Source organism: Heliangelus exortis, chromosome 5 (genome assembly GCF_036169615.1).
Source record: "Heliangelus exortis chromosome 5, bHelExo1.hap1, whole genome shotgun sequence".
In the NCBI taxonomy this organism is placed as follows: Eukaryota; Metazoa; Chordata; class Aves; order Apodiformes; family Trochilidae; genus Heliangelus; species Heliangelus exortis.
The window spans coordinates 1,009,816-1,022,986 of record NC_092426.1 but is presented as its reverse complement, the minus strand read 5'-3'; the positions used below and the strand labels follow the sequence as shown (position 1 = coordinate 1,022,986).

General features: G+C 46.3%; 1 long non-coding RNA gene across 1 annotated transcript in view; it reads right to left on the bottom strand.

Moving 5' to 3' along the window:
• Positions 1-4,307: 4,307 nt before the first annotated feature.
• Positions 4,308-13,171, bottom strand: part of LOC139796682 (uncharacterized) — a 113,506-nt gene continuing 104,642 nt past the window's right edge. The window contains exon 3 of the long non-coding RNA XR_011726090.1: positions 4,308-4,469. This is a non-coding gene — a long non-coding RNA (uncharacterized lncRNA). The remainder of the gene's footprint in view (positions 4,470-13,171) is intronic.

Here is a 13,171-nt window from a genome sequence, read left to right as displayed (position 1 = left end):
GCAGCTCAAAGCCAGGAGGCATCTGGTGCCATCCTTGCTATGCAGTGAGTTCATCATCCAACCTCTGAGCTCATTTTCCCTCATGTTTTCATACTACAAAGCTTTTTTTTTTTTTTTTCCTTCTCATTTGTGGTTTTATTCTTCATTGCACAACAATTTGCAAAATTAAATTCATTCAGACTTTTTCCTGCCCTCATCTCCCCACTGCCTGTATGGTTCTCATTCCCAGGACTGCACTGCCTTGAGCTGATATTTCACCCCAAAGCATTTTATGGGATCTCATGATTTTTTCTTCCTCACTAACAGATACACAATCACCACTTGACAGTAATCCAAACTATTTTTTTTTTCCTAAGCCTGTACTGAAAAACAAACAAACAAACAACCCTTTTTTGTGTGTTTGTTTTTGGATTTTTTTGGCAAAAGTTACTTAATCCTCTGTCTCCTGATGGCTGGGTGAACTTGGCAAGAAAAGCATAACAGCCATCTGTCCTCTGCTTCCTTATCCTCTTCACTGTATCACACTCAACACTGGAGTTCATATTTTTCCCAAACCCAAATGCTTTTTCTTCCTGGGTTTCCTGACAAAGCTGCTGAGTTCAGCACAGAGGGAGCTTTGCTTTAGTGCTGACATCAGGTGAGACAAATGAAATGATGACAACTCTCTCAAGGATTTCAGTACTACATGCTGGGTTTTGCTGCTCTCCCTGGCAGAACACAGAAACTGAGCTAAAAACACGTATCCAAAAAGCAGATCTGTGTGTTTGTGTAAAGACAAAACAAAGAGAAATTTAAAAAAGCAAAACAAATCCAAATCCAAATGCCTTAAAAAAAAAAAAAAAAAGTGCAGCCTCATAAAGAACAAAGTTTCCAGGTCAAACCAAGTCCCACTTTTGTTTTCTCACTAAAGCCAAGTTCATGGCACCTCTGAACCAGGGCCCCAGAATCAACCCTTCCCATCCTGAGCCTCCTTTCCCTGGGTTCTGCCACGGAGATGTCCCCAGCTCCTTCCCTGCATTCCCCCTGCACTGCTGCTCCTCACCAGCTCCTGTGTCCCTGCCCATCAGCTGAAGGACACCAGCACCCAACCTCCTAAAACCCTTGACTCCAGACAGGAGTCCAACCACTAAATTAATGACTATAAGGCTCCCCACTCTAAAAGCTTTTAAACTACCCAGAATCCAGCAGCCTTTTAAATATACCTGTAAACTCTCATGGAAAGTCATTACAAGAGCCATTTCCTAAGGGTTTTCTATCATCACAGCAATTTCCCTCTGAAGTGTTTTCTATAAAACAACTGCAGCAGCACAGTGCAATTAGTTGAAAGAAGAACAAGAGGAAAAAAAAACCCAAACAAACAACAAAGCAGCTTTGCAAAACACAGTTTCCCTCTCCTGCCCAACATCACCACTGTCTGGGGTGAAATCAGGGCTGAAACCCAACATTTAGGGTCAGCAGTTGGTTCAGTCTGTGTTCAGTGTGGCCATGCTGGCACTTTCAGGTGCAGGAGCTGCCACCTCGTTGCTGTCTGATGGGGATGGGCATTAACATCTCCTGAGCTCCCTGGGTTCAGCCTCCTCCCAAATCCATCTCCCACTGCTCTGCCCATTGGACTCCCATCTGAGGCCACTGCACACCAGCTTGGCCCAGGACACATCATTAGCTGCTGCACTGAAACCCTTCCCTTGGCCATTATCAGCTTTGGAAGGAAGTCAATCAAATAATGCTGAAAATCAAGCTGTTTGTTATAAATCTTGATGCCTTAAAACCCCATGAGGAAGGATCCTGCTCCTAACCTCATCACTGCCATGGTTCTCCAACCCTCCTGTAGAACATCTCCAAGTTTCTGGTGCTGCTCCAGCCCAAGTGAATGATTTATCCCACATGAAACTGTTGGACTCCTCTCCTTCAGCCCCCCTTGAGGACCTCAGTAAGGATGGGTACTCAGGCCATAGCCAGGAGCTGCACATGCACAGCACTGCTGAGAGAATTTTTGGAAACAAGTGAACAAAACTTTAACCTCAGCTGGAAAAATTATGTGAATTTTTTTTTTTTTTTCATCTTTACTCAAGCTCCTTCCATTGCCCACAGGTCAGACCCTCACAGTGGTGATTCCCACCTCCTAAAACTCCCCCCCAGCCCCTCCCAAAGGCTGCTACAGAGGAGGGGGCTGAAGATCCCTGTTAGCTTGCACTAATGGGACCATTAATTAGTCACAGGGAGATGGGTATGTCAGGCAAGCAGAAGATCAGCAAGGTGAGAAGGCCTTTCAGTCAAGAAGTTTTCTAAAATCCAACCTAAACCTCCCCTGGCTCAACTTGAGGCCAAACCCAATACCCAAACATTGTGTATCTGAATGCTGCTGTGCTGCTCCTCTGAGCAGCAGCCCCTGTTGGCACAAAGCAGCTTGAAGCTCTAAGCCAATCATACAAAAATCAAGAGAGCTTAGGGAGTAACTTTTCTTTTCCTTGTTCCAAGGAATTAACAGCATCACACCAGGAGTGAAGCAGCAGCTGTGAGCACAAATCACAGCAAGGGCTGAGGCAGACCCAGTGCTGCCCTCCCTGCTGCACAGACACAGCTGGGACCCCTGCACAGAGCCCCCCATCCCTCTGCACATCCCATCCAAAAACATAACCAGAGAAGCTCTACAGCTTGGTCTGCTCCCTCCCCTGAAGGAGGTCATTTCCAAAAGGAGTTGGGTCAGTTCATAGTTAGGGTTTCATTCCCAACAAAAAGAAGGGGTAAAATTCCTCAGGGCTCTCTGTGTTCTGCAATAACAACCCCAAGGAAGCTTTAACAAGCTGCATCCTTTGGCAGCTCAAGGTGTTTGGATGAGGTGTAATGAAGAGCTGACAGTGTTTTGGCACACAGAGCACTCAGGCTCCGAGGGAGAACTGGAACCTCCACAAAGAGAAAAGAAAAAAAATTAAAAAAAAAAAAAAAAAAAAAAAAAAAATCAACTTAACTTTAATTGAGAAATTCTTTTGAAAACAAGTCACTTCCTTCCAGCAAATGTCAGGTTTCAGTACAAAGACAGCATTCAATTAATTTATGGCCAGATGGACAAGTGGAAGCTGCTTCTCCATCAGCTGTGAGGAGGAGCTTTCCCTGACCCAACCTTTGCAATCCCATCTTCACCTCCCAATCCATCTCTGGGCACAAGAGCAGCAGAACAGGGACCTGGGCAAAGACACAAACCAGAGCTCAGACCCAGCTGGGGCTTTCCCATCAAGGTTGATGCCAGACCTGCATTTCTTACCCCTTGTGCAATAGCAAGAACTTGCAGCAGCTGTTGAGGAACTTCTGAGGACACCTCACAAAACCAACCCAAAGCACAAAGTTATTCATCTCCCCCCCACTCCCCAGCCTGGATGGACACCTCTTCCAGGGTACCAGGATCACACTGCCAAACCCCTTCCCCCTGAAGGGGACCCTATAACCACCCAGCCAGTGTCTCTGGTACCCTGAAGAGGACCCTATAACCACCCAGCCAGTGTCTCTGGTACCCACCACCAGTGACAGATGAGCTGATGCTCCCTGCATCCTCGTCCCATCTTCCCACATCCGTATCCTGACTGCCCCAACAACTCTGTGCTGCTGGGCCTGCTTTTCCAAGCATGCTTCAGCATTTTAACTGCCTTACAAGAGAAACTTTGTGCACAGATATTTATCTTTCTGTAATAAAAGTATACCTGGACTACTACCAAGTCTTGCATCAAGCTGTTAAGATTTTGATTATACTAACAAAATTTTTTGCTTTATATTAATATGACGCATTTCCTGGAGATGGGGTATAACCAGTTTATAAAATTCACCTAAAAGGGCCTTAGAAATACACAGCATTGTTCCAGCAAGTGATCCAAGCAGCCCAAACCCCAAGGCTGTCAAGCAATAAAATTTGTACATCCCATCCACCCCATTTTAAAAGACCAAGAAACAGAAGGGCCAAGGGGTGATTGTCCCTCAGGGAGGGTGAGGAGCTACAAAATGAACATTATTTCACAGTGCAACTGGACTTCTGGAGAAATTGAGGATTTGGAGGTTCAGAAATTCACTTTTTCAAGCCAGAAAAAGGCCCAATTGACTTGTGTGTCCTCAGTAAGTAACCCAGCAGCAGCTTGAGATCTGGGCATGGCAGCTGCACCCCTCCATCTGCCTTCAGCCCTTTTCTTCCTCTTGTCTCTTAATACATATGGGACACTTTTGGTCCATTAGTTGAAAGAAACTTGTGATACATTCAACCAGGATTAAAAAAAAAAATACAAGATGCCATAACCTCAAAAGACATGGCAATATTACCTTGAATTCCAGCAAAACTCCTTGTCCTTCATTCAGGGAATACACTCAAGACATCCTTTAAACTTAGAGAACAGCAACAGCTTCAGCTTGGTTTCAGCAATCTTCTGAGTCCACATGTACATTCATGATCAATACATTAGAGGGACTGTCCAGCCAAGCTTGGAAATCTCATCTTAAAATAAAAATAAATTAAAAAATAAAATCAGACATTTAGGCTGGAGAAGGCTCTGAACACCAAACCTCCCCACTAATGGCATTGCCCTGAGGAAAGGCCACTACACACCACTCCAAAAAGCAGCAGTTCCTTCAAATGTAAGTTTTTTTTAAAAAAAGGAAAAATTAAAAAAAGCACAAAAACCCCACGAACAAGCAACAAAAGCACTCAGCCAGCCATGACCTGGGTACCACAGGGCCAAGCTCAGCCTAGAGCTGGTGGGTGATGAGAGGGAACCCAAGGACCTCCAGCACCAGGGAGGTTTGTGGGGGTATTTGGGAGCCCTTTGCTCTGCTCTGGGGGCACAGCTCAGCACAGGCAGCAGGAGGTGGGGATAACACATGGTCAAACAGCACATTTTTGGGATGTGTTGCTACAGGTATTAAGTCAGATTTACCAAATGACTGATGTAACTTTAATTAGCAGAGCTGATGATCCTATATTCTCCTGAAAGCACTCAGCATATGGATGCTGGAAAGGCAATAGAGTTTTTCATCATTTCTTTTCATTTTAGTCCAAACTGAACACCCTCAAACCCTTTGAAACACAACTTTGAGAGGAGGCTTCATTCATTTTGAAGCCAGAGCACCCATCTGGCTCACACAACAGCTCTCCTGGTTTGCACTGCTGATGATCTGAATGTATTGTACCAAGTACTTGGTTGTTTTTTTTTTCCCCCCCCTTTGTGGATCTGCTTTTCTTTTAGCAAAACAGCTCTCCTCAGCACTTCTGATTATTAATTACCTGTGCAACCTAGCTAGATACAAACCTGAAAAGGGGAAAACAAAAGATTAACTCCAAGTGCTCTTTCACGTATAAATGATTGTGAGATAAGGGAGAATAAAGCTTGGATTTTAAAAGGTCAAGCCTGGAGAGATTGTTGATTTTGGGCCAGGCACCACAAGCTCCTGCTCAGACAGGCTGGGGGAGAAGGTACCTTGGTACTTCTTGAAGAAGTTGAATAAAGTTCACTACCATTTCTAAAGAGCAAAAGGAGGCAGGAGTTTGCTGAAGCCTCCTGCTCTTTATACTTTATTATTGACTTCCTGACACAAAATGGAAGGTTCTTAGCTAATGTCAATACTGATTTTCCTGCACCGAATGGTCCTTTGCCTTTTTCATCAATTCACAGCTTAGTCTTATTTCCCCTTTCTCTCCCAAAACCCCTTCCCAGCAGCACCTGCTACAGGTTCCCATTGCAAACCTTGGGTTTGTCCCAGTCTGGAAAGGCAATTTTAGAAAGAAAACCAGGATTGTTTTCCATGGTTTCCCTTGGCTGCATGGGAAATGAGGAGCAGGCCAGCAAGACTGAAAAACCAAACCAGGCTCAGTGGCAGCCACAGCAAGAAGATTGGAGCAGGACTGGAGCACCTCTACATGAGGAGAGGTTGGGAAAACTGGGTCTGTTCAGCCTGGAGAAGGCTGAGGGGAGAGCTCCTGCCCATGATCCAGGACTTCAAGGGGGGTCCAGAGCAGCTGGAGACTCCCTATGGACAAGGAGTCCCATGGACAAGACAAGGGGCAATGGGCACAAGTTGCTCCTGGGCAGATTCCCATTGGACACCAGAGGAAAATGTTTCCCCATGAGGACAGTCAGAGCTTGGAATGGTCTCCCAGGGGAAGGGGGGGATTCCCCCACTCTGGAAAGTTTGAAGTCTCAGCTCCAGGGGGTGCTGAGACATCTCAGAGAAACAAGAATCTGAGAAGGGTTGGAGCAGATGGGCCTTGGGGGCCCTTCCCACCTGGCAGTCTGATGTTTGCCCAATCCTCACCCGTTTAAGCCTCCCAAACAGCCACACAGTGATGTTGCTGCCTTCTCCAGAGGGTTCAAACTGGATGGAGGGGATCTTTTCCAGTAACCACTGCAGTTCAGCTGGCCATGGCCATGCCCCCGTGGCAGGATGGGTGACCAGGACCCTGACTCCAGGAGGAGAAGCCCCAGAGCCACCTCCAGCTCTGCCAAAGCCTCTGCAGACCTGGCACAGCAACAGGGACTCAAACCCTGAAGGGAAATACAAAACAGAATTCCTCCTGCACAAAAAGGGACTGGAAAACATTTCCCTTCATACCTCTTCCAGCTCCATCTTCTCCAAAATCATCAGCCACTTTATCAAGTTAACTCCCTTCCCCACTTCTGTCCTGCAGACTGTGGATACAAAAAGCCACAGGCTCCAGGCTTGGCTTAGTTGGAAGCCCTTCCCATAGTTTCTGGATAGAAAAACTCTAGAGCTACAGTGAATTTCTTCACTACAAAGCCATAAAACCTGGAGTTTCCGCACAGTTTTCCAATCCAACATACAGTGAGACTATTTGCCAACATCTCCTATTGATACTTCAAAATTCCAGATATGCAGCTGGGAGAAAAGTCTACAAAACATTTGGGAAAGCAACTGAAAACTGGGAAAGGCAGTGAAAGAGTCAGAGCAGGGCATGGTGATGCCAGGAGCAGCAACCCAGGGCTGGGGCTGCCAGGTCAGACCAACACATCTGGAGTGCTCAGAACAGACTGGATGGAACTTGGTTACTGACTCCACTTTTGCTTGTCATTAATTACTATCAGATTGAATTCCCTCATATTACACTGTTGTTAACATATTATGAAAAGGTATAATTTTGTAGGCTCTTTCCCATCAGGTAAAAATATAATTATCCCTTATCTTTCAACACAGCCAAGCCCAGTAAATACAATTACAAAAAATTTATGTTCACTGGAGTGTGAAAAAAGTCATAAAATTAATATTGTATTTATCCTCTTCCTTTTAGCAGTTATTAAAATGCACCAGTGATTCCTTGCCTAGTCCTTTCTAGGGCAGCTTTTGGCTGGAATTAATTTTGACTTTGTAAACAAGCAGAAAACCAAAGTTTTTCACGTTTCTCAGAATTACAGGGGCTCCCAGCCATAACCAAGAGCTTTCTCCTCCCCTGAATAATAAAATCAGCTTGCATCAGACATTCAAGAACTGTTTGCTGTTACAGAAGATGGGAAAAGCAATCACTTCCCTTCAGCTGCTGTAGGGTATGTTCTCTCCATCCCCCAGCCAGACACCTTTAACACTCCTGTACCAGCAAGAAAATCAACACTTCCCTCCTGGTGCCTTGCAGAGGTCCCTGCCCTGGGGATCCCTCTCAGCCTGAACGTTTTTCCCAGGTCTTTCCACCCAAAGACCCCTCCATGACTGGGGGATCCTTCCCAAAGCTACGGGACCCATCCCAAGGAGCTGTGTCCTGCAGCCAGGCCCCCTGGGCTTTGCTGCTCCTGATAAACTGCACCAAATCAGGGCCCCCAAATATCCCAGGGACATTTCCTCCCCAAAACACCTCTCCATGGATCTCAGTCATGCACCTGGCTCCAGTCTTTGGGAGCAGCTATGTTCGCAGAGGAACATTTTCAAGCTGATAGTGCTCCTTTATGAAGTTGTTAAGTGTTACCCAGTTAGTCAAGTATTAAACAAATGCCTCCATTTCCTCTCTCTTTACAGAACAAACTCCAGCAGAATGGCATTTTTCAAGCTGTCAGGTTTGACTCGAAGAAAAGCACCAGGTAATGGCACCCAGGCAGAGCCTGCACTGCACTTCCCTCTTTTTTCTCTCATTTCCCAGTGCAAAAATGGAAAAAAAAAAAAAAATGGAAAAAAAATGTTTTAATATTCCTGGTTTGAATGGAGCAGGATAAAAACTACCTGTGGTTCTATTGACCTGAGACCACCTGGGACCCAGCAGCAGGTTGTGCAGTTGCCAGGCTGTAGCATTTACAAGGGGGAGCAGCAACTCCTCCCTTACAACAGGGAGAAGAGGATGGGCTCCATATTTATGTATTTGTATAAAGTTGTAATTCACCATTATATAATCAGTTTAAATTGAATTATTTATTTATATTCATTGATATTTGATTTCTATTTAACCACCATAATAATTGATAATTATCATTAATACTACTTCATTAGAACTCTTCTAGTGGGGCTTTTTTTCCAACCCCAAGTGTCTCTCCCTCATTCTCCTTTCTGCCTGTCCCAGTGTCACCATCAGCTCACCCACACGGTCACAGCTTTTGGCCAACTGGAGCTGCTGCACAGAAACCACCTCAGAGCATCCATAGATGTGGTTACAAGCCCGTGGCCTGGGGACCTCAGTGTGACCCCAGCTGCAGCACTGCTGCCCTCCCCAGCACCTTTTGTGCCTTTTTACCCCCAAATATTCATCAGCCCCTCTGAACTTTAACACCTATTTAGGCCAAGTTTTTTAATTTATATCAGAATTCTGTTATTTCAAGGAAAAAAATAGCACTACTGGCACCAAAACTATCAAAAAAGCTCTATTTTTAAAATTTTTTTTACCTCCACTTTCTGGAGAAATCCAGTCTGATGTGGCTGCCATGAATGTCACCCCCTTGCCACCCTCACCCTGGCTCCCAAGGACATCCCTTGCTCTTCTGACTCCAGCACATCCTGATCCCAGCAGGGCACTGGGCCAGGGATGGATTCCCTGACTAAAGCAGCCCTTCCAGACATGCTCTCATTTTTCCAGAAAATTCTTATGGACAAAGCATCAAGACAAACCCCAATGAGAAGACTGATTTGAGAAGCTGAGGTGCCACCATCACATCAAATCCATTACTGTTATTTAAAAAAAAACCTCTTAATTGATTTCTCTATAAGTCCATCCATTTCCCTCCTGCTTCCTGCAGCCCAAGGATCTACTTGTGTCAGTGTGACACATTTCTATGATTGCCACAGTACCCAGCTTTCCCTTTATTCTTGCTCCCAAACCCTATCCCAGATCCATCTTTTAATTATTTAATTATAAGCAAGAAACTTCCCATAAGGGCAGTCAACAACACTACTGGTCCTCACTTGGAAGCAGATCTTTATTGCCAGCAAACCAGCAAATGACCACACAGTTACTGATGCCCTTTCCTAATTAAATCAGCTGTTGACAGAGCCACACACATCCTGCCCAGCAGCAGCCCAGGCTCTGCAGGTTCCTTCCCTCATCCCAAGGAGTGGATTTCAGGATGTTCCCAGGGGCAGGAGGACTCTGCAATTCCTGTGAGCTCAGCAAACCCCCAGGAACTGCTGCCAGGGAGGGTGCCTGGGGCTGGGCAGCCTGACTGGGGGGAAATCTGACACAGCTTGGTCCAGGCAAGATTCTTTATCTATAATTACTATAATTACACTTTCCCAACAGACCAGTATAAAATCCAGCTTAATCATGCCAGGTGTAATTGTAACAATGCCTTTTCTTGCCCCCTCTGAAATGAAGATACCAAACTCACAGCTCCAGCCCTGGGAAAACATCCAAAGAGTTTCTGAGGAAAAAAAAAACCCACAAAGCACCTCCTGAGTTTATTACTGATGTGCAAGTTCCTTCAGAAATTCAGTGAGGAGATGACCAAACTCTCCAAGAAGACACCCATGAAATTCCTTTTTATTTGCTTTCACTCTGTTATCCTTACAAGAGCAGCAATTTCTCTCTCAGTTTATAACTGACTGCTAGAACTGCCAAGAATTTTTTTATTAATCTTGTCTGGCTTCCCATAAGCAGACTGCACAGCAGCTAGGCAGGTAGACTAAAAGTGATCTTAAGCCATAAAGCTAAAGTACCACTGGTAAATATTGCTTTTAAAGAAGTCATTTACAAGCCAGACACTACCCAGCAATGCCTTAAATAAAACAAAGCACCTCATTGTATGGAGTGAGCTTGAAGGGGGGATAGAAACAAGTAAGTATGCCTCTGAAATTCAAAGCAAATGCTTCCAGGCTCCAGCTCAGCCACATCTCCATCTCCATCCCCAGGAGACTGGCTGGGACAGGGGTGGTGATGGGCAGGAGCAGGACCAGCACTGCCATCCCAGCACATCAGCACAGAAAGCAGATTCTGCAGTCCCCCCTCTTTGGGTTTGTGCTGCAGAACCATCCCCAGAGAACCTCTGCAATTAGGACCCATCGTGCACTTTGTTCCTCTCAAGTTCCACGAGGTCTGAATGGAAGGAATTTCTGTTCAAACATTCCCACTTCCTCCACAAAAGGCTTTGTGTGCTGCAATAGTTTTTATTTTTCTTAAGCAACTCTTAAATAGAGCCTTGAAATATAAGAGACCTTAAAGACAACAGAGTCTCCCCATTTTAGTTGTCCTTAGAGAGGGCTTTCTCAGCTTTGAGATTCCTGAAACTGTTATTGGTAGATAAGCAATTAATTCCCCAATTAATATAAATATTTTATATGCAATTGGGTTCTTGTTGGAATAAGCAATTATGTTCAGGTCATTTGATTCCAAATTAGTACAAAACCCAGCCTGGCAATTCCAGAAGGTTTTGTTCAGACATGATCTATCCCTGGGGGCAGAAGAGGAACACAGACACATTACAGACCTCACAGGAGGGTTTCAAGAAATCCCTGAAGAGGGGAGATATCTCCCCCTTCCCTTGAAAGCTCTGGAAAGGCTCCAGCTAGATGAGCCCCTCCAGGAGAGCAAGGGCCAGCACCTTGGGGACACAGTCACAGAGAGCTTTTCAACACTCAAAAGCCACCATGGTCAAATATCTGTCATCTTGTAAGAGAATTTGGATGAAAGAACCCACAGGTACACCCTTGCAGTCCAGAAAAAGGCTGCCCAGGATGGTTTCTATAATTTATAGGGAAGCAAGTGTCCAGATCATGCAGCAAGGATGTGATGTCTGGGCTCAGCAGCAGGCAAGAAGAGCATTGCTCTGAGAAGGGGCTGACAAGGGCAATGATCTAAACCAGACTTTCACCAATAACCCCACTTGATCCCCCCAGGGCCCATCCTGCCCCATCAGGGGTTCCCCCAGCTCCATCTCCCTTATCCCAGCTTCCTTCAGGGACCCCCCTGGGGCTCCTTCACCCAGAGCTCAGCCTCAGCCTCTTCTCCCCAGAGCTGGGGAGGAACCAACCTCATCCCAACCCCAAACATCCTCCCCTGGGGCCAGGCCAGAGTCACAGCTCCCAGCACAGCTGGGCTCCAACAGCTCCTTGGCTTTATCCCCCTGAACTCCTTCCTTCTCCCTGCACATTCCCAGGGAACTGAAGCTCCCTCAGCCCTAAGAACCCAAACCCATCACCACCAGCACCCTGGGGACCCAGCTGGGAGCTCCCCAGGTGACTGCCAGCTCCTGATGGGGTCAGGTCTGAGCATCCCAGAGCCCCAGGAGGGACAGGGGCTGTTCTGCAGACCCAGCTGGGTCTGGTTAGGAACAAATTGGGGTTTCAGCACTCCCTGCACTGCCTCCAAATCACCAAGAACACCTGAGCTGTTTGCAAAAGCAGGACATGAGAAGAGGCAAGTTCCCAGCTTGGTAGGTGACAGCCCTGCTCTTACCAAGATGCTGACCCCACAAGGGGCTTCTGTGGCCAAGCTGCTCCTCAAAGGAAAAGCAAACAACTGCTACCTTCTTCTGAATCACAGCCTGCCTGCCTGCCTACCTCCCCTGCTGCAACATCATTTCCAGTAAAGCCAAATCTAAATTCTGAGCACCAAAACTCAGCATTTCACCCCAAGCTCAGTGCCCAGCCCATCATCTCCAGACACAAAGTCCCAAACCCCAGGGAGATGGCAGGGCCACCCCTTGGAGACACTCACTCCTAAAAAAAAATCTTCCCCCATCTTCACAACATAGTTTCATTCTGACTGATTAAATGAAAAGACATTTTTCATTCTACTGAAATTATTATTAGAAGGAGATTTATCTCATGAAGGGAGCAGCCAGTCCCAGGGCTGCTGTATGCCACAGGCTCATCTGATTAACATTTTGAGATCTACATTAAGAAAAAAACAAAGCACTAAGTATAACATTCCTCAGTACCTCTCTTTAATTCCAGAGAAAGAGCTGCAATACCCAACTGGTGTTTAATGGGGCACTAAAATCCTCCCCACAGAATACCTGCCCCAGCACAAAGCCACTTCAGGGGGAGCTCAGCCTCCCCTCATCACATCCAACCACTCATCCCTCCCTAGTACAGAGACACCCAGGGAAACCTGAAACACCAGAAAAACACACAAGCCTAAAGCAGAAGAAAAGAATATTTCAAAATAGAAAAAAAAATATAAAGAAATGCACAAAGCACAAGCCAGCACTTACCAGCTCCAGCCCAGCAGAGGTGCAGGACAGGACTGTGCCCAGGCCACATGTGCCTCTCCCCCTCCCAGCCCTGCTTATGTGGGTCCTTGGGTGAGAATTGGGAACACCTGGGTTTAATTCTCAGCCCAATTTGGGTGCAATCACAGCACACCTGCCCAGCCCTTGCTGCTGCTGAGCAGCCTCAGCTGAGCACCCTGGGGATTGCTCCCACCAGGCAGCTGTGGGGGGCTCAGCACCCTCCTGGCACCCACACCTCCCATGGGGTGTCCAGTGCACCCAGTTTGCTGGTAAACAGCTCGGAGTATTTTACTGGTCTTGTATGCACCCACTCCAGGGGTGGTTTTTTGTTTCACATTGTGCTCTCAGAACACTTTTCCCTTCTTAGGATGAAAATTCTTGTGGGTCACCAGGAACCCCTGCAAGAGGTATGGCCTGACTGGCACTCAGAGAAAGCCACCTCTAAAATCAGGTTATCATGATTTAGCAGGAGGGGAAATAAAGCTAGAGGGAAGATTACCCAGATTCCTTGTTCCTCCTGTTGGTTAGGAGGGAATGGAACA